This window comes from Anabrus simplex, chromosome 8, assembly GCF_040414725.1.
Source record: "Anabrus simplex isolate iqAnaSimp1 chromosome 8, ASM4041472v1, whole genome shotgun sequence".
Taxonomy (NCBI): Eukaryota; Metazoa; Arthropoda; class Insecta; order Orthoptera; family Tettigoniidae; genus Anabrus; species Anabrus simplex.
In genome coordinates, this window is record NC_090272.1 from 198,330,932 (window position 1) to 198,355,853 (window position 24,922).

The 24,922-nt window shown below is 40.2% G+C and overlaps 1 long non-coding RNA gene across 1 annotated transcript in view; it reads left to right on the plus strand.

Moving 5' to 3' along the window:
• Positions 1-349: 349 nt before the first annotated feature.
• Positions 350-24,922, plus strand: part of LOC136879411 (uncharacterized) — a 48,071-nt gene continuing 23,498 nt past the window's right edge. Inside the window, exon 1 of the long non-coding RNA XR_010860914.2 lies at positions 350-579. This is a non-coding gene — a long non-coding RNA (uncharacterized lncRNA). The remainder of the gene's footprint in view (positions 580-24,922) is intronic.

Consider the following 24,922-nt stretch of genomic DNA (forward strand, 5'->3'; position numbering starts at 1 on the left):
TAACAAGAGGAAGAACTCCCTCGAAATTCATGTCATTTTAAGACCATGAAGATTAAATTATTTCTGATAGGCCTATCGTATTCGAACTGTTTATAGTTTACATAGGTAATAATAATAATAATAATAATAATAATAATAATAATAATAATAATAATAATAATAATAATAATAATAATCGTATGGCCTCAGCTGCCGTGTGCAGACATTTCAATTTGACGCCATCTGGCTGACTGCTTGTTAATTTCGTCCTTCCGTTTTGCTGTAGGTCTACTAGATGACAGACCGAGTAAACCGGATCTCTCTTGGGCGTCTGTGGCTGAGATTTTAATGAATTTTGTAGGGCAAACACCAAATGTGTCACCAGAGATCTTTTACATGCCGACATCGTACGACATGGAGTGTCGAATGGACTTCCTTTTCCGCCCTTCAAAAATCCGACTACCTCCGCCGGGTTTGAACCCGCTATCTTGGTATCCGGAGGCCAACACTGATCTACAGAGACAGCTGTTTACATAGGTGATCTATCGCAAGCTACAATTATATGGAATGCAGAGATTCTGTTGGATGGAAATGTAGTAAGTAATTTAGTATGCGACGACCTGATTTTAATGGCAGACTGTATTGAAACATTACAGTCTAATTTCTTGGAGTTTGAAAAGCAAGTGTGCGAGTAGAATATGAAAATACGCATTTCCAAGACTGAAGTGATTGGGAAACTGAATAGGCTTGAAGGTTAGGTAAGGAATACCTTCAGTCACCACTGATCTGCATTTAGGGCAGTCGGCCAGGTGGTAGATTCCCTACTTGGTGTTAACCTAGTCTTTTCTTAAATAATTGCCAAGAATTCGTAAATTCATTTAACATCTCCCTTGGTAAGTTAGGGGAACCCTGGATAATTTGAACATTATCATATAAATACCATATGCAGGAAAATAAAATACAAAATTGTGTGGGTAATTGAAAAACACCCTCTTGTAGGTATAAATTGAGTAACACACTATAATGTGTGGGAATGCAGAAATATCATGTCACTTTTTGATATTTATATGATAATGTTCTAATTACCCCAGGTTCCCCTATCCCAATCCCTAACGCCTCTTTCTATAAGCAATATTTGCCCAAATTTGTCCTCTTGAATTCCAAGTGTATCTTTATATTGTGATCTTTCCTACTTTTACAAACACCACTCAAACTTATTCGTCTACTAATGTCGTTCCATGCCATCTCTTCACTGACAGCTCGGACCATACCACTTAGTTGAGCAACTCATCTCCTTTCTCCCAAGTCTTCGCAGCCCAAACTTTCCAACATTTTCGTAACACTACTCTTTTGATTGAAATAATAACATTAAGTTATTTATTAGACCACCTAATCAATACAAAATCGTCTTGGATGATTTACATAAATTTGTTAACTAATAGTGGTACATGTTTCGCCTTCCCTGAAGGCATCATCAGCCATAGTCTTAACCTTAAATTAAAAATAAGTGTCTAAATAACATGTAATAATGAAATGAATTTTAAAATCTTGAAGAGATTTGAAGTAAAATAACATTAAAAATAACAATGATGGTTTAAAAATACAATGTGATGAGATATAATAGTGGAAGTATTAACAAAATTAACATTAGAAGGCTGCTAAAATAAGTGCAATGGATAAAACTGTACCGGGCGGTACACCTTCGCTCCGCTAATTCAAACATTGCGCCGGTTGAAACTCCTCTACTGGAGGAAGCCTGAACTTTAACTACAGTGTTAATTCTCAAGTTTCTCAGAAGATGTCCCTACTTGTAAATTTTGAAGTTTTCTGAACTGTGTCGTTTTTGATGTATTTTTGTTTTGCCTGTAGTAAGAAGTGTGGACATTCTCTTCTAGATGGCACTACTGAAGGACTACAATTATGCACCCTAGTGCGAAGTGAACGAACTGGGTTTTTGGAGAAATGTTGGGTTCATAAGTTTGTTCTTTGTTAAATTTCTTTCAGTTATTGTTTAAGTTGGCAATAGTAACCCTTTCTTTCCGCCAGTTTTGAATTTGACCAATAGGAATTTCTGTAATTAATTTTCCACCAATAAGGGGTTTCTTCTTCGTCTAGTTTAGTAGTTTTTGCCATTATCCAATAAAAGGCTTGTGGGCGGGTGTTCTCATTCATGAAAGGTATCGAATGTTCCGCGAGGGTATATAAACTGCTGATTTTCGGGTCTCTGCGCCACTTCAGTAACATCTATCAGTGTGTAAAGTACGTAGCAGGGGGCGGGAAGCGCCTCTTTCTTCGGGCAGCAGTTCAACCAACAGGTAATGGCCGTTTTATAACTTATTTTCTTGCCAGCTCAGCAGTTTAACCCTCGGGGCGGGTTCGAAACCTTTTACCATGTAACTTTCCTCTAAAATGTAATAGACTCTTGGTATAAATTCTATCTCCTTAAACTACAAATTGGGATAAAGAGTGCCTAACCCTCTCGAGCTCCCTTTCATATTGTTTTTGAGGTGACTACGTTTCTCAACCATTTTTCTTCGTTTTGTAATGTAATAAGTTTTCCTATCGTGTCACCTCTTTAGTATGGGATTAGCCCTTGCATAAGCGGCCTAGTGCCAAATAGGTTTTTAAAGAAATGTATTAGGAGTGCAGTTTCGCCTCCTCTCAAGTTGGTATTTTGGGGCCATGTAATTGACCTGTTTCTTTACTTAATAGGCCTCAGTAGGTTGGGTATTTTTACCCCTGTTTTCATGTACTTGGAGGACAGCTTGGAAGTAGAGTTTGATGTGGCCTTTGATAGGCTTGAACTTTATGAGCGGGTTGCTCTTTCTTAAAATTTTGATTTCTGCGTGCCTCGAGGAGGCTTTACTGTGTAATTGGGAGCAAGAGCTCCTGGGCATGATTGGGGTCTTCTGCCCCTTTGTTAAATCTCGTATATGTGTCAAGTTGGGCTTATAGCTCAAGAAGTGTGTGTCTGGCTCTCGGAGCCCAAATCCTGTAATCACTGTAGTTGTACATTCTCGATTTGTTGCTAGGCTACTAAGTACCTGTTATATTTGTTATTTCTTGATCTTAAAAAGAAAATATAACCTTGTTAAATTTTAAATTAACTTTAATTTCGTAGATTGAGACCTGTTCATCCCAGCACCTTCTTTCACCTCTGCTAATCCACCAAACCACGGTAACAAGTGGTAGCAGAGCGTGGTTGAATGGGTCTCAAATTAGCCCCTTTTGACGGCTAAACATTGCTTTGCTTTCGAACTCTAACAATTTTCTCAGTGCTGGAATTATGGATTTTTCTTTTTTTCAAAATTGCTTTGTCATCATGCCCGGCCCTCGCGATGTCCTCCATCTCAACTATTTGCGCAAGGAGGAGGTAATCTATGAATTAACAATTAGAAATGTGCAATCTGGAGGCACGATTGCGGTAGACACAAATAAGCTTAGAGAGTCCCTTGATTTGCCCATTTTCATCCCAACTTTGGGAGAGAAAGAAATTGACGACTCTCTCTCCACGATCACGGACAATACTACTGAGCTGGCATCCGTAATTACCTTTTTTGAAGAAAATGATCCTTCTCCTAATCAAATTAAACGTGTGCAAGCAAGGTTATTTCATTTTTCTAATAGAGTTAACGATCTATTGTCTCTGAAGTTGAATGACGTTCAGAGGAAGGAAGCTAGTGTGGTCCTTGGAAATCTTTCGGAATTGTCCAGTAAGGTTACCCAATTGTTAACTGGGGAAGTTCCTCCCAAAACTGATCAACCCACTACGGTGAACGTAGTTCAAGAGGAAGAGTCTTCCAAAGGAGAAGGAAATATGAAAGCTGTTGGAGCCCAACAAATCTCTGCCCCATTGGACAACGAGTCTGAACGCCGCACCTCGTTGAATAACGCACGTTCTGAATTAGCTTCTTTGCCACTTAAACCTTTACCTACTATGTCACCTGGGTTCAGCAGCTTGCCTCATCCATTAGCAATGTTGCTCAGAGGTACTTCTAAGTTTTCGGTTAACTCTACCAGTGAAGTTATTTCATTCTTAAGGTTTTTAGTTGAATTTCAGGATCATGCCCTTGTTTTTTTTCTCTTTCTCCGTGTCAAATTTTGCAAATCATTTATCCCTATGCAGTTGGTGTTCTCTCAGACAAAATTGTTAGGGCAATAGCGGAACAGTCATCTATTGAAGACTTCCACGCCCACTTGCTAGCTAACTTCATTCCGGCTAGGGCAAGGTCCTCACTTATTCAGAAGTATTATTATAGAGTGCAGCGACTTGATGAAAACCTGGCAGACTTCATACAAGACATTAAATTCTATACCAGGGTGTTTGCTCTTCACTTCCCTGAAGATCAGATTGTACAGGCCATTGTGGAAGGCATTTCTCCATCTTACAGATCATACTTGTGTTTTCCGTCGCGTCCGCAAACTTTTGCCGAGTTAGAGGCTATGGCCGTCTCCGCCGAAGGAGTTAGATACGCCGATACCTTGCGTGTCGCGAAAGAACCCCCTCCTTCTTTTAGTAATCCCCGGCCTCCACCTCGCCGACCAGTCACACCCCGTAAATGTTATGCTTGCTGGTCGCCTGACCATCTTCGCAATAAATGTCCATCGGTCAAATCTAGTAGGACAAATGATGGAGCAGGTTCATCACAAGGCTGTTTTAAATGTGGGGCTTTCTCACATATCGCCAAGAATTGCCCAAATTCAAATAGCACCCCCTCCTGCTCAACTTCTGGTGCAATTTCCACCAATGCCAATAATAATAAGTGACTAGTGCCTTCGGCTGAGTCGGCGAACCCACCTTTCCGAGGCTCAGCCCTAAGTAATCACACCAAAACTGCAGGGAAAACTCCCGCTTCAAATTTATCTTTTGAAGGCCCTAAGGAATGTCTTAGGATTGCGGCGGATTCCCCCGCACATGTGCCTTTTCTCAAAATTGAGTTAAATAATGAACCTGTAACAGCTTTACTAGATTCAGGCAGTGTGTGTTCTATTATTTCAGCTGAATGGTATTCCAAATTGAAAACAGTTTGTAAACTTCCTGGCTATTGCTCATCTCCTGTTCAATATGTTTCGGCTAATTCTTCTCCATTAGAAATTTTAGATTCCTTAAAAGCCAAAATTCGTATTTCTAAATTTACTTGGAAAGTTAAATTGTTTGTGGCTAAGCATTTGTCTTGCCCCATTATATTGGGAGCCGACTTCATGTCCCATACTGGTCTTGTGCTCGATCTTCAGAGTAGGTCATGCACATTCAAATTTGCTTCCAATTGTAAAATCCCCTTATTGAAATGTAATTCTGTATCATGTTCATCTGTTTTGCCTACCCAGGATGAGATGTTGTTAGATCTTAGACATCTACCTGCGGAGCAGGCTGACAGTATTCGTAAGTTGTGTCAGTCGTTTCCAGAGGTGTTCTCGGATACTCTTGGTGTTACTGACCTGATCGAATACAAAATTGAGGTCACGGATTCGATTCCTGTCCGTTTTCCACCTTATAGGCTACCTCCACCTAAAATGAAGGCATTGAAGGAAATCATCGATCAAATGTTAAAGGATGGTATTATTAGGCCCTCTAAGTCGGCGTATTCTTCGCCTATTTTTCTAGTCCCGAAACCCCAAGGTGGCTTCAGGCCTGTCATTGATTATAGGGCTCTCAATCGGAAGGTGGTGTTACAATCTGTGCCCCTTCCTGACCTTTATTCTTGTTTTTCATGGTTTCGTAAAGCCAAGTTCTTTACCATCTTGCATCTAAATCAGGCCTATAATCAAATTCCTCTGGCTGAAGAATCCAAACATCTTACAGCGTTTGCCACGGATTGGAATTTGTATGAATACAACCGCGTGCCTTTCGTGCTCCCCACGGGAACAGCTGTACTCACTAGACTGCTAGATAGGGTCTTCTCCGACATCAAATTCGAAGGTACTTGTACCACTATCTTGATGATGTCATCGTATTTTCGGAGACTTTTGAAGAACATCTAGATCATCTAAAGGAAGTTCTCAATCGCCTTCGTAAGGCTGGGCTAACTGTGAAGTTGTCCAAGGTAGCTTTCGCTAAGCCTTCCATGTCATTCCTAGGGCATATTGTCTCGCCCGATGGTGTTGCTGTCGATCACTCTCGAACACAGGCCATCCGTGATTTTAAACCTCCCAAGGACATCAAAGGTATTGCCAGGTTCATTGGTATGGTGAATTTCTTCAGGAAGTTTATCCCTAACTTCGCTAATAGAGCGGCGCCCTTGAACCTTCTTCGTAGGAAAGGCATCAAATTCGAGTGGGGGCCTTCGCAACAAGCCGCTTTTGAAGACCTGAAATTAGCTCTCTGTAATGCCTCTGTCCTTGCTATGCCAGATTTCTCGAAGAAATTCATCGTCCAAACCGACGCGTCGTCGTCGGCGGTAGCTGCAGTCCTTCTTCAAGAGACTGAACTAGGGAGGCGACCCATCGCCTATGCATCTAGGACTCTATCGGCTCAAGAAGCCAAGTATTCCATCTATGAGCTCGAAGGTTTGGCAGTCTTATTTGCCTTAGAAAAGTTCCGTCTCTATCTGGAACATGTCAAATTCGACCTGGAGACTGATAATCAAGCCTTAAGCTGGGTCTTAGGTAGACCGCGTCGTACTGGTCGTATAGCCCGTTGGGCCATCCGAATTTCTGCCTTCCAATTTGACGTTAGGCATATCAGAGGTACTGATAATGTCGCAGACGGACTCAGCCGTATGTTTTCCAATGACGTCGCGACCCATGAATCGGTCGATAGTTCATCACCTCCCGAGTCCATGCTAGCTGAGGTTGATGCCATCTTAACAGATGCTCCCATGCTCTTTAGGGATCTTGAGAAATATCAACGTGAAGATCCGACGCTGGCTCCGATCATGGAAACCCTTTCTTCTGGGGAACATGTTGTCCCTTATGTATTCAGGAATGGTGTTTTATGTTGCCCGTCGAGGCATGATCAAAAATGAAAGTTGTAGTTCCAGCTGTACTTGTGCCAATGATCTTCAAGTACTATCATGAGATCCCACTGGGGGGGCATTTAGGTATCTTTAAAACCCGGGAAAAGATCCTTGAAATGTTTATCTGGAAGGGTATGGACGGTGAAATTCGTGAACTAGTCAAGGTTTGTAAATCTTGCTTGCTTAGTAAACCCACCATGTCTACCAAGGTAGGCCTTTTGTCTTCTCATCAAGCGTCGCGCCCCATGGAACGTCTCTACATCGATTACGTAGGACCCTTCCCCCAGTCAAAGGGGAATGCCAACAAGTTCATCCTTGTATGTGTAGATGGTTTTACAAGATTTTCTTGGTTATTCCCGACTAAGCTGGCTACCGCTCAGGCCACCATTACTTGTTTAAATTCAATCTTTGCTTCTTTTGGTCCGTGTCAATATATTGTGTCTGACAATGCTAAGGCTTTCACATCTAATCTATTTCGTAAATTCTGTTTTGACCTGTCCATCTCTCATGTGACAACTTCTGCTTATTATCCTCAACCATCTCTGGCTGAACGGGTTAATCGTAATCTGAGGTCCGCGTTGATTGCCTATCATCATGAAGATCATTCTAGGTGGAACACGTCCCTGCATTGGTTAGCTTTTGCTTTGAATTCGGCGGTTCATGAATCTCATAAGTTTACTCCAGCTTCGTTGATGTTCAAGTTTGTTCCCAACACGCCGCTCTCTAACCTCTGGTCTCTGAGTGACATTCTACCCGAGACAATAGATCCAGATAATATTAAAGATCTTTGGAAGAAGGCTAAAGCCAATCTTAAAGTGTCTCATGAAAAGGTTAGGGAAAGATATGATCGTGGACGGAGACCCACCAATTTAAGGTAGGTGACCAGGTGATGGTCAAAAATTTTGTTCCCGCGGGCAAGCTTGTCCCCAGATTTCATGGGCCGTGTACTATTCTCGATTTCCTTACACCCGTTACCTTATTGCTAAGTAATCCAGCCACCGAGAGGATATTTAGGGTTCACCTGTCACAGGTGAAACCTGTGTAGCTTCCGCGCTAACGTAGCTGATTTTATATTTGCTTTAACATTTTTGAAAGAATTCGGAAGGTTATATTTTTTTTTGGGTTGCATTTTGAGGCCTTCTGCCCTTGGAGTCTGGTCCTTTGTGTGTAAGCATTTATTGTAAATCTTCCCCGACCAGTTAAACTGCCATCCTGTCCTTACCATGGCCATTACCACGCTCCCGTCTCCTGCTCAACAACACACAGTGGCTATTTAAATGAAATAAAGATCTCCACCCCGCTGGCCCCTCAGCCTCACCACTAAGCCTGTGCCCTAAAAGAATTATGGTCCAACAAATTCTGCCGCCGAGATCTTAATGTTTCAGTGCCCCCGCAGCAGCGCGGCGCCGTACCGCCACTGAGGTGGGGTATGGGCCCGCCCCTCTCCAGTGAGGCCAACCAGTGTACGGCGAGCCGGAGCCCTCCTCCCAGCCAAGGCTGATGTGCGGCGCACAACTTGCTACTTGCCCGCGGCCTGCATACGCTCGCCGCGGGTGCGGCGTGCTTCAACACCACTACTCCTCTCATAGTGCGGGCGAGCGGTATCTCAGGGTACTTGAGGAGTCCGAGCGGCCTCCTCTGGACACAAGCAGCAGCGGCCGGTCTGGCCGTCCAACTTAATCAACCTTGAATTATTTAATCAGCTACATGGACATTTAATATCAACAATTACTACATTTTTGAATTCAACCGCAATATTTGGTGGACTTAGAAAATTTTTCTTCCCTTTCAAGAATTAAAAGTTTTTTCTTCTGAATTCAACTTCTAGAAACATAAAGACATTACATCAGAAGTAACTACAAAGAATTTTGAAACTGGATCCAATCATTTAAGAAAATTTGGTTGTAAATACTTCTGCAATTAACTTCTATATCAACATCATAACTTGGACCTTATTTTAAAACAAAAGTTTATGTTCTTCTGTGTTACCCCTTGGAGGGACTTTTGGGGGGGGAGGTCTGTACCGGGCGGTACACCTCCGCTCTGCTAATTCAAACATTGCACCGGTTGAAACTCCTCTACTGGAGGAAGCCTGAACTTTAACTACAGTGTTAATTCTCAAGTTTCTCAGAAGATGTCCCTACTTGTAAATTTTGAAGTTTTCTGAACTGTGTCGTTTTTGATGTATTTTTGTTTTGCCTGTAGTAAGAAGTGTGGACATTCTCTTCTAGATGGCACTACTGAAGGACTACAATTATGCACCCTAGTGCGAAGTGAACGAACTGGGTTTTTGGAGAAATTTTGGGTTCATAAGTTTGTTCTTTGTTAAATTTCTTTCAGTCATTGTTTAAGTTGGCAATAGTAACCCTTTCTTTCCGCCGGTTTTGAATTTGACCAATAAGGAATTTCTGTAATTAATTTTCCACCAATAAGGGGTTTCTTCTTCGTCTAGTGTAGTAGTTTTTGCCATTATCCAATAAAAGGCTTGTGGGCGGGTGTTCTCATTCATGAAAGGTATCGAATGTTCCGCGAGGGTATATAAACTGCTGATTTTCGGGTCTCTGCGCCACTTCAGTAACATCTATCAGTGTGTAAAGTACGTAGCAGGGGGCGGGAAGCGCCTCTTTCTTCGGGCAGCAGTTCAACCAACAGGTAATGGCCGTTTTATAACTTATTTTCTTGCCAGCTCAGCAGTTTAACCCTCGGGGCGGGTTCGAAACCTTTTACCATGTAACTTTCCTCTAAAATGTAATAGACTCTTGGTATAAATTCTATCTCCTTAAACTACAAATTGGGATAGAGAGTGCCTAACCCTCTCGAGCTCCCTTTCATATTGTTTTTGAGGTGACTACGTTTCTCAACCATTTTTCTTCGTTTTGTAATGTAATAAGTTTTCCTATCGTGTCACCTCTTTAGTATGGGATTAGCCCTTGCATAAGCGGCCTAGTGCCAAATAGGTTTTTAAAGAAATGTATTAGGAGTGCAGTTTCGCCTCCTCTCAAGTTGGTATTTTGGAGGCCATGTAATTGACCTGTTTCTTTACTTAATAGGCCTCAGTAGGTTGGGTATTTTTACCCCTGTTTTCATGTACTTGGAGGACAGCTTGGAAGTAGAGTTTGGTGTGGCCTTTGATAGGCTTGAACTTTATGAGCGGGTTGCTCTTTCTTAAAATTTTGATTTCTGCGTGCCTCGAGGAGGCTTTACTGTGTAATTGGGAGCAAGAGCTCCTGGGCATGATTGGGGTCTTCTGCCCCTTTGTTGAATCTCGTATATGTGTCAAGTTGGGCTTATAGCTCAAGAAGTGTGTGTCTGGCTCTCGGAGCCCAAATCCTGTAATCACTGTAGTTGTACATTCTCGATTTGTTGCTAGGCTACTAAGTACCTGTTATATTTGTTATTTCTTGATCTTAAAAAGAAAATATAACCTTGTTAAATTTTAAATTAACTTTAATTTCGTAGATTGAGACCTGTTCACCCCAGCACCTTCTTTCACCTCTGCTAATCCACCAAACCACGGTAACAAAAACAACAGATTGTTATACAACAAGTAGTAAGATAGCATAAAAATAAAGTTGAGAGTCTGGCGGTTATAATTAGACGATGGCGAAAAATCGTATATGATCAAAGTAAAGAAGAGAGAATAAAAGTCAAAGTTAGTCGAGAGATCCGAAGTTAATCATGATCTTGAAGATAAAAGACGAAAGTCAGAGGCATATGGTGAAGTTGTAGAACACGTTGAGGATATGAAGTTGTAGAATAGAAGTTGAAGAACAGTTTCAAATAGGATCTCTATGGACCATCTTAAAATTTGAAGTAATGCTCAAATGTTGTAAATTGTGAGTTTGTAGATATTCTAGTTGAAAAAGCATATAATAGTGGAATCTGTACAAGGAAGCAAGAAACGTAGAGTTAATTGTGTGAAAAGATATTTGAAAATATTGAAGTAGAATCGTGTGCACTTACCATTTGACGGTGACAAAGATAGCTTGTAACGTTATGAGTTAGAAGTATTTGCAACAGTAGACTTCTTGCTATGTGTGTTATAGCTGAAGGTTTGTGCTGGAGGGGGATCTGTTTGCGTTGACGTAAGTATTGGAGGGGGGCTGCTATGGGTGGGAGGGAAGGAAGAGAGTGTATTACTGCGCGTGTTGTATCGGTGTAAGGCTATTGGAGGGAGCGATGTTACAGTGGGTGTGGCTATGGGTTTATTGGTTGTATTTGAATTAGGGGTACTAGCGGAGGGGGGAAGGGAGGGGTTATATTAGCTGTAGGGGAGGTGGGAACGCTAATACTTGCGCCTAGAGACAGCACTGATCAAGTCTTCATGAACGTATTACAGAATCTCTGAGAAAGCCCACATGTATAGAAACATCCACATCACTCGAAATAAAAAAGCAGAAATTACTGGAAAAACTACAGAAACAATTAACAGAAGAGGTAAATCAGATAGAAACAGAAGAAGAAATCAGGGCGTTAGAAAATCACTTTGCACCACTGTATGCAATATTGACGGCTGTCAGAAACAAGAAAGAACATAGCTATTCAGAGCTAGTGTCACTGGCCCAGGGAACAAAAAAATATGTCCACAGAGATTATTTTCTACAAGGAAATCTACGGGAAAACCTAAAAGTAAAATGTGCAAACCTACTCTGGAAGAAAGTAATGCTATTGCCACAAACATTGTCCTTCAGGCACAATATTCAACGCAGGAGGAAATGTAACTATTAATGTAAATTCAAGACATTTTATGTGTGTGTGTTTGTTTTAATTAGGATAGTTGTTTGGCTTACATCACACTTTCATTGTACTAGTACTGTTTTCGTTATCGCACATAATCCGATAGTGAAATTGTATACTCAGACATGTTCTAAAATTAATATTAGTGCTTCAAGAGTTAAAGCAGTAATATTTGGCCGCTGCATTTGAACCTTCCGTCGGTGCTCAGCTCTATGCATCAGAAATCTGTGAGTATAAATGTGTGCATATTTTTATTTAACAACGATTGTTTTCTTTACATTTGTATGATGTATTTGGTAAGTGTTATGCTGTGAAGTTAATTTGACATTTCATTGTTCGGGATTTGAAAGTTCCACAGATCATACTGCCTATTTACTCCCCCTCCTACCACCGGCCGTTCCTGTAATCTCTATCAGCTGACAAGACGCTCCCTCTCTGACCACCCGCCCTTCCTGTAACTCTTAGCTGACAAGATGCTGCCGAAGCGCATGCGCGAAATGAGTTGAAGACATGATCAGTGCTGTCTCTAGGCACAAGTAACGCTAATTGATGTGAGGTTGAAGATTTTTAAGAATATATTGGTGAGGGGAGTTGATTCTCGTAATAAAATAAGAATCTGTTCATACAAGGCGAAACATGTACCACTATTAGTTAACAAATTTATGTAAATCATCCAAGACGATTTTGTATTGATTAGGTGGTCTAATAAATAGCTTAATGTTATTATTTCAATCAAATATCATCAATACGGACCAAAAATGATATTTATTACATGTAACTACTCTTTTGTCGGAAATCACCCACAACAAATCGAGCTGCTTTTCTTTGGATTTTTTTCCAGTTCTCGAGTCAAGTAATCCTAGTGAGGGTCCTGTGCACTGGGACCATACTTCTAGATGGGGTGTTATAAGAGATTTACATGCCCTCTCCTTTACATCCTTACAACAATCTATATATATAAAATAACTTGTCCTGACTGACTGACTGATTCATCATCGCCGAGCCAAAACTGCTGGACATAAAGAGATGAAATTTTGGGGATATATTCATATTAAGACGTAGGTGCTCGCTAAGAGAGGATTTTTGGATATTCCTTCGGTAAGGGGGTGAAAACGGGGGTGAAATTTTAAAAAGAGTTGCTCTATATCTCAAAACTTTAAAAGTTTACAGATGTAAAAATTGGTATTTAGAATCTTCTTTAAAAATAAGGAAACACGTATTTTTTTGTTTTCAGAAAATCCCAATAGGAGGGGTGAAAATGGGGAAAAATGGGTTGAATGCCTTTAATCAGGATACCGGTACCTATATCTCAGAAACTGAAGATATTACAGACCTGAAAATTGGTACTTTTGATCTCTTTTAAAAATAAAGAAACACGTAATTTTTTGTTTTTGGAAAATCCAATTAATGGGAGGGTGAAAAGGGGGTGAATTTTTAAAATGAAGGAATCTATATCTCCAAACTTTTAAAGTTTGCAGATGTAAAAATTGGTATTTAGAACCTTCATTAAAAATAAAGGAACACGTATTTTTTTGTTTTCGGAAAATCGCAATAGGAGGAGTGAAAAGGGGCTAAAAAGTGGTTGAATGCCTTTAATGAGGCTACTTATATATCAGAAACTGAAGATATTACAGACCTGAAAATTGGGGTTTGGGATCTCCGTTAAAAATAAAGAAACACGTATTTTTTTGTTTCTGGAAAATCCAATTCAGGGGGGGGTGTGAAAAGGGAGTAATATTTTAAAATGAGTGTATCTATCTCAAAATTTTTAAAGGTTATATATGTGAAAATTGGTATATAGAATCTCCTTTAAAAATAAATAAACACACGTATTTTTTCGTTTTTGGAAAATCCAAACATTGGGGGGTAAAAAGGGGGGAGGGTAAATTTTTTAAAATGAGTGTGTATACATCTTAAAACTTTAAAATTTACAGATGTAAAAATTGGTAGTTAGAATCTCCTCTAAAAATAAAGGAAAACGTATTTTTTGTTTCCTCTAAATCCCAATAGGAGGGGTGTAAAAGGGTGAAAAATGGGTTCAATGCCTTGAATGAGGATACATATATCTCAGAAACGAAAGATATTACAGAACTGAAAATTTGTATATGGGATCTCCTTTAAAAATAAAGAAACACGTATTTTTTAGTTTTGGAAAATCCAATTAATGGCGGTTAAACAGGAGTGACAAATTGGGTGAATTTTTGAAAGACTATATCTACAGAATATCTTGGAAACGTAAAATGTTACAGACGTAAAAAGTGGGTGTTTGTATCTCCTGTAAATCTAAAGAAACATAGGTGATTTGTGTTTGGAAACTCCACTTAAGGGGAACTCAAAAGTGGTGAAATTTTAAAATGAGAATTTTTACAGTTTATCTCAAAAAACTTAACATGTTACAGAAGTGAAAAATGGTATTTTTTATCTCTATTAAACATAAAGAAACCTGTATTTTTAGCTTTCGGAAATACCACTTGGGTGGAGGGGGGGGGGGTAAAAGTGACTGAAAATGGTGTTGAATTCTTTTAATTAGGCTACTGATATCTCAAAAATGAAGATGTTACAGACGTGAAATTTGATATTTGCAATCTGCTTTAAAAATAAAGAAACACGTATTCTCGGAAAATCCAATTGGGGGGGGGGTGAAAGAATTGAAAAATTAATTAAATTAATTGAATGAAAATACACACATCTAATAAAAACTAAAGTTGTTACAGACGTGATTATTCGTATTTGGATGTCCTTTAAAAACAAAGAAAAACGCGTTTTGGGGGAAACCATCTTGGAGGGCGGGAGTGTAAAGGAGTTGAATTCCTTTCATGAGGACACATAAATCAAAAACTGAAGAAGTTAGAGTCGTGATAATTGGTATTTAGATCCTTTACTATTAAAGAAACAAGTATTTTTTGCGGGAAAATTCACTTAGGGGGGAGGGGAGTAGTGTGAAATGAAGTGAAAAAAGTAAATTATTTTTATGGGGATACTTATATCTCAAAACTGAAGGTAATAGACGTGAACATTGGTGTTTGAAATCTTCTTTAAACATAAGAAACGAGCCTTCTTTTAATTTTTTTTTTGGGGGGGGGGGGGTGCCGGTAAATAAACTTAACGGCGGTGGGGTGTAGAAGGAGGTGAGACCAATTGATTTTACTGTTCTTAATGTACTTATAAGGATCCTCGGCAGCGCGCCGGCCTCTCACAGCTGGGTTCCGTGGTTCAAATCCCGTTCACTCCATGTGACATTCGTGCTGGACAAAACGGAGGCGGGACAGGTTTTTCTCCGGATACACCGGTTTCCCTGTCATCATCCATTCCAGCAACACATAATAATAATAATAATAATAATGTTCCGGACCGTCGTCAAATGTGCGGACCGCGCTGGAAACGGCTCCTGGACGGGTAATGACTAAGAATGCAGTCCGGCCGCGGGTTCAGTGCCTTCTAGGCACCCAATATGACACCACGCCGGATCTCCTGAAGGATTTTATCCATATTAAAAATGATTATAGGAAAAGATGGCAAAGATTTACGGACCCAACTGACCGGGAGGAATACCTGAGCCTAGCCCGGGAAGAACGAAATCGATTGCTGGAAAAGAAGATTGAAAAATGGGAGGAAACATGCCGTAATCTAATAGAAAACGAGTCAGATCGGGAATTTTGGTGGGTTCTCGCAGAAAACGAGTCAGACCGCGAATTTCGGTGGATTATATATCTAAAACAATAAGCATTCAATTATAAATTTCAGTACAATACCGTAGCGAAGCACGGGTATCTTGCTAGTCCCTAAATATTCTCATGCCAGGCTGAGTGGCTCAGACGGTTGAGGCGCTGGCCTTCTGATCCCAGCTTGGCAGGTTTGATCCTAGCTCAGTCCGGTGGTATTTAAAGGTGCTCAAATACGACAGCCTTGTGTCAGCAGATTTATTGACATGTAAAAGAACTCCTGTGGGGCTAAATTCTGGCACCTCGGTGTCTCATAAAACCGTGAAAATAGTTAGTGGGATGTAAAGCAAATAACATTATTTAAAATACTCTCATAACCATGTGCAGAGATCTGTAACCTTTATTTACAGTCCCATTTTTGTGCTTACCCCAATGAAGATCTTTCCTTATATTAACACCTAGGTACTTACAGTGATCCCCATAAGGAATTATCACCCCATTAATGCAATAATTAAAACTGAGAGGACTTTTAATCCCATTTAACATTGAACCATTGCCTGCTGTCCATCTCAGAACATTATCAAGGTATTTTTGCAGTTGCTCGCAGTAAACTTAGTTATTACCCTATACAGTACAGTGTCATCTGCAAAAATCCTTATCTCTGATTCCAGTTCTACTTATATCATTTACATATATAAGAAAATATAAAAGTCCAAGAATACTGCCTTGAGGAATCCTCCTCGTAATGATTACAGGATCAGATATTGCTTCGCCTACTCTAATTCTCTGAGTTATTTTTTCTAGAACTATCACGATACAGTCCATTTGATCTCCTGAATCTAAGATATCTGCTATACCTTGCTGGAATCCTACAAGTTGACTTCACTGGAATAACCTTTCCTAAACCCGAACTGCTGTTTATCAAACCAGTTATTAATTTTGTGAACATGTCAAATATAATCGGAAATAATGCTTTCCCAAAGCTTACATGCAGCACATGTCAAAGTTACTGGCCTATAATTTTCAGCTTTATGTTTATCACCCTTCCTTTGTACACAGGGGTTTACTAGAGCAACTCCCCATTAATTTGGGATAGCTCTTTTATGCAAACAGTTATCAAATACGGACTAGGAACTGATGAATACTTGAAGCTTTCACGGGGTGGTAGTAAAGTGTATCAAAGCTGATGTTGGAGCTTGCGGTTGAGATCATTGGTATTCTGTATGAAAGTATTCTGCTCCTAGATGAAGTTATCCTTACATCACTCCATTTTCAGGTTGGGTTTGCAATATGGGAGTGAAGGCTGGGTGGACTCAGGGCATTTTCTCATAAGCTGGAGATAACACATATGAAAGTAGTGACAATGATTGCTGTTAGACTGGTGGTAACGATGGCAGGAGTACACTTATAATAAGAAGATAGAGACTCGGATGATGCTGTGTGTATGAACTGGTTTTTCTTGGTGGAGTCATATGTGGCGAAAGGAGGAGGATAATTTGGTACTGAGCTCGATAGCTGCAGTCACTTAAGTGCGGCCAGTATCCAGTAATTGGGAGATAGTGGTTTCGAACCCTACTGTCGGCAGCCCTGAAGATGGTTTTCCGTGGTTTCCCATTTTCACACCAGGTAAATGCTGGGGCTGTACTTTAATTAAGGCCGCGGCCGCTTCCTTCCCATTCCTAGGCCTTGCCTATCCCATCGTCGCCATAAGACCTATCTGTGTCGGTGCGACGTAAATTAAATAGCAAAAAAATAAAATAAAAAAGTAGATAATTTGGTCATCAGTCCATCAGTCACCACTGACCTACATTTAGAGCTGTCACCTAGTAGGCAGATTCCCTATGAGTTGTTTACCTAGCCTTTCCCTAAAGGGTTTCAAAGAAGTTGAAAATTTATCAAACTTCTCCCATGGTAAATTATTAAAATTCCTACTTCCTTGTGTAATAGGCAAATATTTTCCCCAATTTGTTACGTTGAGTTTCAGATTTATCTTCATACCATGCTACTTCCTAATTTTCAAAGCTCCAGTCAAGCTTATTGGTCTACTAATAACTTTCCATGCCACCTCTCCACTGACAGCTCAGAATATACCACTTCGTCGAGCAGCTCATATCGTAACTCCCAAGTCTTTTGAGCTCAAAGTTTGCAACATTGTCGGAAATCTCCCAGAACAACTCGTGCTACTTTTCTTTGTACCTTTTCCAGTTCTCAGATCAAGTAATTCTCGGAAGGGTCTCATACACTGGGGAGGATAAGAGAAATAGAAGTACAATTAGATAAGGGGATAATGCTGGTTACTTACAGAGTACTGCAGAGAAGCTTAGTTCATTCTCAGAGGCTTGTGAACTGAATTCTGAAAGGCATAATAGTATTAGATGTATACTCAACATTATCTGCACATTTCAGAGGTTTAAGGAAAGATCCCTGAGAGAGATTTGCAATGTACAGAGATCTAGGAAAGATGTTCAGTACAGTCAAACAAATATATATCTAGTGCCATACCGAATGGCTGCTAGAGGAAAATACTGGACACTTCTTAGAAGTGATTTTGGTATCTCCATGATGGCGAGTATGCAGTAGTGAGAGGGGAAGGAAGGTATGGGTTTGGCAAGCCATGATGATGTTTTTATCTGTCATTAAACAAAGATAAGCATTTAGCGGCCTTATGTTCTTATTCTTGACAGAAAACCTATGATGTTATTTCTTATAACATTATGGAAATTAAAATGAGTCAGTTTGATATAATGATAATTAAATGCTGACAGAAAAGCTGCAGTGACCTCATCATGATCTTAGGGTTAGAGAAATGCATGTTTTGAGTAAAATGAAATGCACGTACTTATGGTGTCTTTAACACTTCAACGAGACAACATCAAAGGTTTCTCAGACATTTGTTCACAAATTTTTTTTATCACAGGGCATTAAAATTATTTTGTTTTGAAAAACACAATTATTTAAGGTCTTATAGGGTCCTTTTTAGTGACAAATAGATCTGTCTCTACACACCCACCCACTCTCCCTCAGAGGCTTGCAATTGTTGAAACGTGAAAGGCAGGAACAGGCCCTAAGCTGAGCCTGGCATTTCTTCCTCTTCCTTGTGTCAGGCTGCTCCTGCCTGATCCCCATTGGTTAACTCAGCCATGGCAAGTAATTTCAAGGATGGCAGACAGTATAATTCGAAGTATGTAACTCATCAGTTTTCAGTGCTTCTTTGAAAATTTGATTAAATTTGTCACCATTTTGTACTGAAATGATAGAGTCAAATTTCAGCTTCCTCTTTAGCACAATGATATAGCTCTATTACTGGCATTTGAAAGTACTTAATTGCTAGAGGCTTATGGTGGTGCTTTCACTGGCATATAAAATAACACCTGCAGGATAAAATTCTGGAACTGCTATGTCTGTTGTTAGTTGCTGGGACATTAACATCCTACCCTTTTCCTTCTTGTCATTTATTTACCTTATTATAACTGCCAGAGAAAAAAAAGAAGACCTGGAAAGACAGTGTCGATTTTGATCCGATGACAGCATATGCCACCTGGGGGATAGTAGATGTACTGATAATAGTTTCAATATCATCTGCCAGCAGATGGCATAGTGGCATACCTACCAGAGTGTTATTTGTGTCTACTTTTTTAAAAGGGAATGCTCACAGCCATAAGGCTCAGTGTGGTACAAACGTGTAAAGCAAGCGGGCACCATGCCACGGAGATGCACTTGTGCGTCCTACAGCCAACTGAGCAAGTTTGAAAGCGGTCAGATTGTGGCCTTCCAAGTGGAGGGATGGTCCTTTAGAATAATTGCCATACAAGTTGGATGTGCCCCGTCAGTTGTGCAGTGATGCTGACAACAGTGGAAACGTGAACATTTTCACATTCATAGATGGGGTTCTGGACGTCCACACATCACAGACACCCACCAAGATCATTGTATTGTAAGAGTAGCAGTGTCATGTTGTACAGCTACCACAGCACAGATAAGAGTGAGTGTGAGCATAGAAGTGTCAACACGAACTGTTGCAAACCAGTTTCTAGCAGTGGGACTATGGGAACGCACAACTCTATCACGTCTTCCATTTAAGCCACAGCATTGATGTGCACAGCTTGACTGGTGCTGTCAGAGGATCACCTGGAGAACAGAATGGTGCGCTGTGGTCTTCAGCAATGAAAGCAAATTCTGCCTGTACACAAGTGATGGTCGTTTGTGCGTAAGACATAGACCTAGGGAATGCTGTCTTGTAGAGTGCATTTGTCCAATATACACTGGCCCCAGCTTCTGGCAGTGGGGCTATGGGAACACACAGCCATATCCCGTCTTCCATTTACGCCACAGCATTGATGTGCACGTGGCTCGGCTGGTCTTATGATCTGGGGTGGGAAAAGCTACAACTCTTGCTCACCTTAGGTGTCTGTGGAAGGAATGCTGACCAGCTCTTGGTGCTTGCATAATGTTGTTAGACATGTTCTTTTGCCAATATTTTTTAATTTTCCCATCTAAAAAATTATTTCTTGAAGAATGGCAAAAGAACATATCTAACAATGTGCATAAATGTAGGCCAGGCCAGGGAGAGATTGTGCTACATGTGTGACTGTCTGGAAAAGGCACTCTGGGGGTAAGTCACCCCTAGGGGTAGAGGTGGAAAGGAGGTGGCATATAAAAATAATCAAAAATAGTGTCAAATCCATAGGTTTTGGGGTCGCTCAGATGAACAGTGACACTCCACATGTCGTTTAAGTCGTTCAGCCCCCATTAGCATGGGGAATTAAAAGGAATGAAAAAAGTCCAAAATGGCCGAGATTATGGATGTATGTGTGTGCACCACCCTGGGCGGGGGTGGAAAAGGGATGAAGGATAAAAGTAATAGAAAACAAATTCTATAGTTTTTGGGTTTGCCTAAATGAATACTGCCCCATCGGCAAGGGGGTGTTAAGGTTTGATTTTAAAATAGTCCAAAATGTCCGAGATTATGGATGTATGTACATGAATGTGTTCCAGACCAGCACTCAACCAAGCTTGGTGCGGATATGAATTCTCGAAAAGATACTGTAGGGGTAAGACATCCCTCAGGAAGGTGGTGACATGTAAAATAATTGAAAAAAGCTTATATTAATGGCCAATCCATACTTTTTGGGATCACTTTCTTTTTTTGCTATTGGTTTTACGTCGCACCGACACAGATAAGTCTTATGGCGATGATGGGATAGGAAAGGGCTAGGAGTGGGAAGGAAGCAGCCATGGCCTTAATTAAGGTACAGCCCCAGCATTTGCCTGGCGTGAAAATGGAAAACCACGGAAAACCATCTTCAGGGCTGCCGACAGTAGGATTCGAACCCACTCTCTCCCAGATGCAAGCTCACAGCTGCGCGCTCCTAACCCCAACTCACCCGGTTTTGGGATCACTGAGATGAATAGTGACCATCCAGATGTCGTGGAAATTCAACTTCAGCACCCATCGACATGGTGATTCAGAAGGGGTGAAAAAGAAAATGCTAAATTGACTGAGATTAGTGTTGATTTCACGGTTTTTGGGCTCATGTGGCTGATTGGTGACAGCCCCAGTGATAGCTCGAGTTGTTTACATCATATCTATAATGCAATATGTAAACACATTACGGTATAACTTATTTATATTATTTGTTTGAAAGGCTCAGCTACTTCCCAGGCAAGCTGTGCTATCACAAGGAGATACTTTAATGCAAAACTAAATAATCTCAAACTAAAACATAAAATTATGTACATAACAATTTCTCTAAATCTACAAAAGAGTTCATAAACTATCAATCAATGTCACAACGAAGAAAACTTAAAAAAAAAAAATCACTTCAAACAGATAATACAAATCCTAAATGTGAACGGCGCGAAAGAGAAAATGACCAAAAGGACCAAGGCTGTAGATGTATGTGTGTACAATATCTTCCAGAATAGCTCTCAGCAAAACTTTGCACAAATACAAATTACTATCTCGAAACGGTACTGGAGGGATTAAACATCCCTAGCAATCCTAGGGGAGGAATGAAATACAAGAATAATTTTTAAAAACTACTAATATTAGCATTGAATCCATAGTTTCCATGGTTGCTTAGACGTATTCTGGATGCTGTTGAGTACCAGTTAAGCTGCATAGGCATGGTGAGAAGTGGTGATGAATAAAATGTCCAAACTGACTGACAACAGTTTAATTAACGAGAAACAAAATAATCTATAAGTGAAACTTGAAATTAAACATACAATGATAATGCATAAAGTACAAAATAGTTCCTAAAATATCAGTCAACATCACAATAAAGAAATTTCAAAAATTTGCTTCACACATGATTAACAGGCAATAAAATACCTAAAAGTAAACAATCAATACAGTGCCAGATGATAGAAGCTAGTATGTAATATTTACTAGGAAGATGGTACCTAGTTCAATAGCTGCAGTCGCTTAACTGTGGCCAGTGTCCAGTATTCGGGAGATAGTGGGTTCGAACCCCACCGTCGGCACGACCGCTTCTTTCCCACTTCTAGCTCTTTCCTGTCCCATCGCCGCCATAAGACCTATCTGTGTTGGTGTGACATTAAGCAAATTGCAGAAAGAAAAAAAAAAAAAAAAAAAAAAAAAAAAAAAAAAAAAAAAGGAAGACATAATATGGTACTTGGATTTCATTGTTTTATGTTTTGGTTACAAGGAAAACAAACAAACAAACAAACAGACAAACGAAACAAAGGAAGACCGTTTGATAATGATCTGAAGTTGTCAGGTGATACTTTTTAAATAACTTAAGTGAAGAGGTTGGTATGGCAATGACAGGATGCAGGAGGAAAACTTGCAACCCTGCTCTCTATTTCACCCAGCAATTGTTGTCTTCTCAGCAACAGACTGTACTTCTGTACCTATTTCTCTATCATTAGAATTTTCCCTATCTTCCTTTATTGTTCTATCCAAATCCTCCCTAGCACCTGCTGGTTGATAATTTAATCTCTTGTATGTTCAGTCCTTAGCCCTAAGGTTGATTGGATCCTCAACAGCTTCACTATCAGCTATCATAGATGGCCTAGGGATCACTGAAGAGGTGCACTAGGGAAATGAGTAGTGAGGTAGTTTCCCCGTTGCTTTCCTCACCGAGCCAGGAGTTGCTATTACATATCAGTCTGCCAAGCTCACTGAAATACATACACCAACTGGCCCTATGAGCAACATTTTCACACCATTCATAGCAGGGACTGTCTGCATAAGGAATGGCATTACTAGCATCGCTCACACCTTAGTCACTTGCATGTTGTCAAAGCCATGGATAAGACGACAGATCAAATGAAAGTTACAAAATTGCTCTAGCCTATACCAGAAGACATAGTGCACTATAAACACTAGGTCCTGGTGAATTTCTTTTTAAATATTGTTCACATCTGAGTATTTGCCTTTTTCTTTCTTCTTTCTTGCGAACCGGCCAAACTTAAGACCACGCCAATACCACTTCACTTCCTTCTAATCATCCCTTCTTCCTTCCTCTTTCTCCACAGTGCCTTCATTCTTTCAGAATGTTGCGCTCTTCTCTCTTCAGTCCATCTTCCCCCTCTGCGCTCTTTCTTTTCTTCAACCAGAACTTTTATGTTGGAAAGTCTTTTCCTGAATTTGTCTCTATCACGACATTCTTCATCTGCAATTCCTAACCTCTTGAGTTCTTCCTTCATCTGCTTGGCATATCCCCCCTGGCTCTTCAAGTAGTATATTTTATTAAAAATTTGTTTATTTAACCTTGTTGGATCCATTCTGACCATGTGTCCATAGAATCGCAACCGTCTTTTCCTTATTGTTGTTTCCAGGTCTTCTGTTATTTTGTATATCTCCTTATTTGAGCGTAATCTGTAGTTTCCCTCTACCACCCTTGGGCCGTAAATCATCCTCAATATTCTCCTTTCAATCTTCAGTAGTTTTTCCAGGTTCGTTAGTGTTGCTGTTTCCACCCCATACAGAATCACTGGTTTTACCACAGCATCATAATGTCTTAGTTTCGCATTGATGGAGAGATTCTTTTTGTTGTAAATGGCTTTGGTGGCAATGTTTAGCCTTTCCAACTTAAGTCTTCTATTTTCCATGGCCGCTTTATCCATCCCGTTGCTGCTGATAATTTCTCCCAGGTATTTAAACTGCTTTGTGACCTTCACTTCGCCATATTTCGTCTTCATTGTTCTCTTCACATAATTCCTGTCCGTGCTCATCATCTCTGTTTTCGTGAAGGAGATTTTTAAACCTGTTTTCTCGGCTATCTCCTGTAGTTCATTTATCTGTGTTATTGCTTCCTGTTCTGTCTCAGCGAAGAGTGCCAAATCATCAGCAAAGGCCAAACACTTGGGTTTGACATGTTTATTTTTACTACCTATTATAGCACCTGAGTCATTATGTTTCCACAGTGTTTTCATGACCTTATCTAGAACCACGTTGAAGAGTGTTGGGGATAAGCTGTCACCCTGTCTCAGACCTGTTTTTATCTGGAAGGGTTTGCTGATCTCTCCTCGAAATTTCACTTTGGATATGGTGTTTGTTAGTGTTAACCTAAGTAAGTTGAGTGTTTTTTGATCGATACCATATTCTCTCAAAATTTCCATCAATGTGTCTCTATCTATTGAATCGTATGCTTTTTTAAAATCAACGAAAGAGATGAAGATGTTCTTTGGCCGCGCATTGTAATATTTGATTATCATTTTTAGACTTAGGATATGGTCCTGACAAGAGCGCCCTCTCCTGAAGCCACCCTGATATTCTCCCAACTTGTGGTCAATTTGCGGTGTCAGTCTGTTCAATAGGAGTTTAGAAAAAATCTTATACGTGACAGATAAAAGTGATATTCCTCGGTAGTTGTTGACGTCTGTTTTCGGTCCCTTTTTATATAGTGGGTGTATTAATGCCACTAGCCAGTCTTCTGGTATTTTCTCATCTCTCCAAATATTCCGGAACAGTTCTGTCACTTCAGTGATAAAGGCGTCATTGGCTATCTTCCACAGTTCTGCTATTACTCCATCTTCACCAGATGCTTTGTTGTTCTTTAGGGAGTTTATTACTTCCCTTACTTCTTCCTCATCGGGTGGTTCAGAATCTGGGTTCTGGATTGTGTCCTTCTCAATCTCCAATTTTTCTCGTGGTGATTCACAGTTAAGGAGGTCTTCAAAGTACTTTGCAAGGATCTCACAGTTATCTTTATTGTTGAGGGCAAGAGTTCCGTCCGTTTTCTTGAAATGCAGGCTCGGTGCTATATAGCCTTTGATTCTATTTTTAAAGGCCCTATGGAATAATCTGGTATTGTTTTTCTTGAAGTTTTCATCCATTTCTGTGAGTTCTGTCCTAAGGTGTTCTCTTCTGACTCTTCTCAGTGTTTGGTGGGTTCGTTTCCTTATTTCTCGTGATTTTTCCAAATTTGTCACAGTCTTATTCTCATTCCATGATTTCCATGCCTCAAATCTTTCTTTGATTGCATTTTCACATTCTGCATTCCACCATGCATGCTTGCTTCGACGTTTCGTAGACGCTAATTCAACTGCTGGCTCCTGAAGATTTTTTGTCACTTCATTCCAATTTTTTGGCACCTGTAGCTTTTTCCTGTATTCTTC